The sequence below is a fragment of the Larus michahellis genome, chromosome 8 (genome assembly GCF_964199755.1).
Source record: "Larus michahellis chromosome 8, bLarMic1.1, whole genome shotgun sequence".
In the NCBI taxonomy this organism is placed as follows: Eukaryota; Metazoa; Chordata; class Aves; order Charadriiformes; family Laridae; genus Larus; species Larus michahellis.
Genome location: NC_133903.1, coordinates 56,276,713 through 56,282,785, shown reverse-complemented (window position 1 = coordinate 56,282,785; position 6,073 = coordinate 56,276,713). Strand labels below are relative to the sequence as shown.

At 50.5% G+C, this 6,073-nt stretch overlaps 1 long non-coding RNA gene across 1 annotated transcript; it reads right to left on the bottom strand.

Moving 5' to 3' along the window:
• Positions 1–2,907: 2,907 nt before the first annotated feature.
• Positions 2,908–4,881, bottom strand: LOC141747405 (uncharacterized). Its single transcript, XR_012588717.1, has 3 exons — positions 4,838–4,881; positions 3,700–3,921; positions 2,908–3,231 (listed from the first exon to the last, which is right to left on the bottom strand). It is a non-coding gene; the product is annotated as an uncharacterized LOC141747405 (long non-coding RNA).
• Between the last annotated feature and the right edge of the window lie 1,192 nt (positions 4,882–6,073).

The window sequence follows — 6,073 nt, the reverse complement described above, 5'->3', positions numbered from 1 at the left end:
AGAAACGCTTCTGACGAATAACTCATTTCACATTGCTCTCTTGCTGCTCCACCTCGGCTCCTTTCCCCACACCTTACCAACTTGCCAAGTCTACTCTTCACGGGGATAATTAGAAACTGTAGTCACTATTTCATTTTGTCTCACTTTCTTTAATACCTAGAAACTGGGTTTGAAACTCAGACTGGCATTGAGTTCTCCCAGTTTGCCACCCATGGATCCTCCTTGCTTTTCTTTTGTGGCCGATGGAGCGCTGTGGCACATCCCGCGCAGGTCCTCACACTGGCGCCCAGGCTGGGCTTAATAAATGACCCTGCACTTCCCAGCCAACAGTCCATTACCCCTTGCAATTATGCCCACACTTCCCTGAATAATTGGCCTGAACCCTTGGTGCTGTCCTCATTTCGTTCCTGCTTAGTGTTTGTCCTGATTTCATGTGACATAATCCATCGCAGCTCTTGCATTGTCTTCCAAACCCTGAGCCCTTCTCTGGTTTGACCGGCTTCTCCCAGCACGTGATTCTTTTTGATGTCACTCCCCATTCTTTTCTGCCTGTCTTGTTTTAGCACTTTTTAATCCAAGTCATGTCCAAAGCATCGTGTGCCTCCCAAAACTCCACAGCTCCCATTGCCTGCTGCAAGGTAGTTGCCATCAAGATTATCCTTCTGGATCCCCCCCCGGATCTGTCCCCGATGTTGCTGTCACAACGCGTTCTCCTACCTGAGGCTCCATCAGCCCTTTGGGATGGCAGAGACGCCCTTGGCTGGGATTGCCGCGGGTTCATTTTCCCCTCAGCTCCTCGGGTCTCAGACCCCGCTGGAGCGCGGTACCTCTCGGATTCCCCCACAGTTTGGTGCGTCTGCAGGAACGAAGAGAAAACTCTTGAACCTGGCAGCTGCCTGCCCCTGCCCTCGGCTCCGTGCCGAAGGAGAGGCATGGCTCCATCACTCACCAGCCTTTTTCCTCCTGTTCCTTAGCTTTTGCCACGTTCCGACTTCATGTCCCGTTATTCCTTGCACAGCGGTGAACCTGGACATGGAGGGGCCACAGGGAGGGTCCCTACAGCCCAGGCTGCAGTTCCCATTCCTTCACGGTCACGCAACGTCTCCCCCAGACCTCCTCCACCCAGAACATAAGGACAAGATCCAGCGTCAGAGGATCGAGTGCGACAGAAGTGGGTTTGCACAGTGCAGATGTCTATTCCCGTCCGTTCTCGCTCCTGCGTAATTTGGAGTGGTGTATAATTAGTACCAGCAGCGCCCCAAACATCAGCTCCTCATTCATCTCTAGATAGACCAAAACCGATAGCTCGGCATAAAAATGTGAATGTCCTAATGAAACGCTCCTTTCTCTGTTCATCACTTGTCAGAGTCCCACAGATGTGGAGCGGGGAATTTTTAAATCTGCCACGTTACTGGAACACCAGCTATGCTAAACCAAAGGAATATATTCCTCGGAGATAAGAAGTTCCTTCGTCTGGCGAAGCCCAACGCTGCAGGCGCTTTCTGTTCAAAATATTCAGTGCCATGAAGAGTCTTCGCATTTGAATTAGAAGCAGCTGTAATCTGACCATCCTTCTTCTTTCTCTTTTTCACTCCGCTCTTGATGAGGGAACGGGGGAATATTTTTCAATGGATGAAACAGTATTCACGCGCTGGAATTGTGATATCTTTTTCCCAGAAGACTGATTATAAGAACTCTATTATTCTCCCCACCACACCTAGGCCTGCTCAGATGAATGTTAATTAATGCGATAGGTTACGTAAAACGAGCAGTACATTTTAGAACAGCACCTTGGTGATTACATTTATTTCCCTGACAAAAGGAAAAGAGAAAATACTTTGAAGAGTCGGAGCTGAGCATAAGTAGGCAATTCGCAGGAACAGAATTTGGAGGTCCCTCCTGAAACGCCGGTGATTGCTACCCCGTCTCTAGCTCAGCATAAACAGCCCCACCGTGACACATCACATCGTCTTCCACACTAAAAATAAAGGTGTATGAACACCAAGTCCCCGGAAAGGCCCAACAGGAGCAGAGAACGGACAGACCGTGACATGTAACCAAGCCCCGCAGTCAGCTGGGGAGGGCAGGATCAGTGCGGGGCTGGTGGGGTGGACATGGAGTTCAAGGACAAAATAAGCAGCATGGCAGCAGAGGGATGGCTGGCTGCAGAGGGGTCACTAACGAAGCTCCTCAGAGACCTCAGGTCTTGGCTCCCATTGAACTGGGCATTGCAATCTGTGGCCCCGGCACCGAGAGGAGCGCCTGCGGACGGCTGAACACGGCAGAGATGGAAGAACTGGGATGCCCTTAAGGACCGGGTAAAGCACGTACTTCAGGATTAAAAAACAACACAAAAAAAAAACCCCAAAAAACCAACCCCCCAAAATAGTTAATTCTGCTGTAAGCACTGAGTTTTGCCTTTGCAAAGGCAGGAGAGATGCCTCACAGCTCCCCGGGACCGGGAACGGCCGCTTCCAGCCCGAGCCCGGCTGCGAGGACACGTTTACCTGTACTGGCACAGGCCATACCAACGACAACCTTTTAAATTCATCTTCTAAAACTGGCAGCAACTCAGATCTTTCAGGACGGGAAGATGAAAACCGTCTGCAATTGCTGGCTCCCCGCTCCGGACGGACCGAGCTGCTGCCAGCATTTTACAGCAGCGATTGTCCCCTGCTCGGGGCGAGCTGTCACCGCTGGCGATCGACGTGCTTCCTTCCCCCCCCGCCCTCACGCAACCCGCCTGCTCTCTAAATACGCAAATATTATTTTTTTTTTTAATTACAAGTAAGTTTTCTCTTTTAAAAAAAATAATAAATCATTTATTAAAATTTATAAAGAATAATTATAGTTTCTTTAAAGTCTTCTCAAGTCTCACAGGCCTAATTATTGGTGGCCTGCTTAAACTCACTCATCGTTCCTTTGGGGTGTCCTGTGCCCTGGTTTGAGGACACGGAGCTGCCTCAACAGAATTAGACCCTTTGCTTATAACCTACCCAAATTTAATAAGACCGTGGCACAGGTGCAAGGCTGACTTAAATGTGTGGGGGTGGTTGTTGTTGGTTTTTTTCCCCTCTAGGAAAGGCTGTTTGAGTGAAGGTGGGGCTGGGCATCCTCTGCAGCCCCTCTCCCCCGCCGCTCACCGGGCAGACCCACTGCCTCATTTTTCAGCAAGGCAGGACCCGTCGCAGAAGGCTCATCCTCAGGAAACCTCAGATGCTCCAAATGACTCTGAAATGGTGCAGAAAATGTTCAGTGTTTACTAAAATTTCCCAGTTCCTCTTGTCTCTTCCTTTTCTTGAACGTCTTAAGCATCTACGACAAGTATTTCTTCAAGCCTCTTCGCGATCATGGGCTTAATCCAAGAGCAAGAGATGAAAAAGAGATTTGGGTCAAGCCCTGCAAGTATTATTCCCTTCAATCAGGGCGCAAAAAACAGCATCGCGACACAGTTCAGCTAATTCGTCCCTGACCAAAGCAGGCGAGGTCATCTGAAAATTAAGTATCAGATGTATAAACTATATACAACCAATCCATAAAATAAACCTGAGATTCAAAGCCTCACTCAGCTTAATTGAACAGATTCAAACAACAAACACAGCTGAAGTAATCTTTTCCATTTTTTTTACAGACAAGCCTCGAGTAGGAAAAGAAACTACATTTTCTGCATAAATTATCGGTTGTGAATTATTCACTCACTTTCATCTTGGATCCTTCCCAGGGATTCGATTTAATTCTCATTGATGTCAAAGAGAGCCTTTCCTCCTCCTTCGATGAGGGCCGGCTCCGGCTCCCCCTCAGCCGGGGGGCTGTGAAGAGCCGCGCTCACAGTCCCGTCGTGGAGCCAAGTCCGGAGCCTGGCAGGGGTGGCCGGTTCGGTGTTTGGGCAGCCCTGTGCCCTGCTATTTGTCCTCATCTTTTCTGAAAAGAAAATCCATTTTGGCTCTACCAGCCGCACCTGGAGAGATTTTTGCTGGCTTCCAGGAAAATGGTAGGTTTTAGGTAGAAGCATTGCTTTTTTAATCACTCCCTGTTATATTATCTGTGCTGCCTGTATGCTCTGCAACTTAGAAACCAGATTTGTTGTTTCTTGTCTTACCCTCTGCTTAGGGAGTCGAAGGACGGCAGGACCTGCCCTTGCTGAGCTCTTCATGGCAGCTATGCACAGAATCGTCACAATTGGAAGGGACCTTCAAGATCACCAAGTCCAACCATTAACCCAACACTGCCCAAACCACCACTACCCCGTGTCCCTCAGCAACACATCTGAAGGCACTGACATGATTGTCACAGAATCACAGCATGGTTTGGGTGGGAAGGGCCCTTGAAGCCCACCCAGTGGCACCCCCTGCCCTGGGCAGGGACACCTCCCACCAGCCCAGGTTGCTCCAAGCCCCGTCCAACCTGGCCTTGAACCCCTCCAGGGATGGGGCAGCCACAGCTTCTCTGGGCAACCTGGGCCAGGGGCTCACCCCCCTCACAGCCAACAATTTCTGCCTCACATCTCATCTCAGTCTCCCCTCTTGCAGTGTAAAACCCTTCCCCCTCGTCCCATGGCTCCCCTCCCTGCTCCAGAGTCCCTCCCCAGCTTTCCTGGAGCCCCTTTAGGGCCTGGCAGGGGCTGGAAGGTCTCCCCGGAGCCTTCTCTTCTCCAGGCTGAACCCCCCCAGCTCTCTCAGCCTGTCCTCCCAGCAGAGGGGCTCCAGCCCTCCCAGCATCTCCGGGGCCTCCTCTGGCCCTGCTCCAACAGCTCCGTGTCCATCTTGTGCTGACACTTTCCTGTCCCCAGCAAACACAACTACACAAAATCCAGAAGCTGTTCATCATTTTTACTTACCTCTCCCTCTGACAGAGCTTCTCCTTTTCCCTGGGAAATCAGAGAGATTGGCCCCTGCCTTGTATAAACAAAACCAGGGAGCTCTGGCGTTTAACTGGATTAACACCTGAGATTAACATTTAACACCTGAGATTCCCACCCGGGGTGAGATCTTCTGGCCCCCAGTGCCACCTCAGCCTCTTAGACACAATTTCAGAGTATAATCCTCCACAGACACATACAACCCTTGTGTAGGGAAATAAACACACACACGCACTTGTGCATCTGGACACAGAAAAGGTCGGAGAACTCTAAATCTTGGTGTTTCCTGCCCGTAACCTCCTGCCTCATCTCCTCTCTGTGATGTGCTTTCATTAACGTCACGCCTATTTCTTTCACCTCCCTCCTCAATGAATGCGAAGCTAGACACCCGCATTTGTAGGGGCGTATCGTGTTATCTAATTCCCACACAATATCTCGGCACCTTCGGGAGCACGTTGCTCATTTCATGGGTTTAGGAGCCAGGTTTGGGTCCGCACTCCTGGGAGGCTGGGTTGCCACCCTCTGCTGGCTTTGGGAAACAGCCAGCAGCCATCGCCACTTGACACCTGTAATTTAGGCCTGCTCATCAAGGGCTTTTTCCCCACAAACACAGGAATTGGTCCGTGTCTTGGGGCTGAAGCAGTGAACTAATTTCAGCAGAAGGGAATCCACTTGTCGCAGCACCACCTCTGATGGTCTGGGCAAGCAGAAGATCCTAATAGTCCAACGAAATAGATTAAAAGCAACACCTTAGAGGCTTGTGGGCAGAGCCTGAGCAGTCTACGTGTAATTCACCATCAAGTGAGCTGAGGGAGGTATTGAGCCCAGCTGAGTCCAGGTCCTTCAGCCATTACATGGGCAGCATCCTCAGCAGTCACTTGGATACCCCGCGTTGCTGCCGGGCTTTGCTGCAAGTTCTCATCTCTCCTCCGTATCTCATGATGCTGAGGGTCCCAGCTGGAGCTGTATTTTCTCCTGTTTTTTTTCTTCCTCCAGCTCTGTCCTACCACTGCAGCTCCCCCAGAGCATGGGCACCCAGGGCCACGTGCCCGAGCAGCGGGAGGTAAAATATTGATCCACTCTCCTGCTTTTGTCTTTGCAGTTGTGTGTTTGGCTATTTCTTTTTCTGCTTTTATCAGCTCCTGCTCTCACAGCCCTATGAGTGCTCTTCTGCACTGTTATTTACTGTCAGGAGGAGAAGCAGAAAAAGTAAAG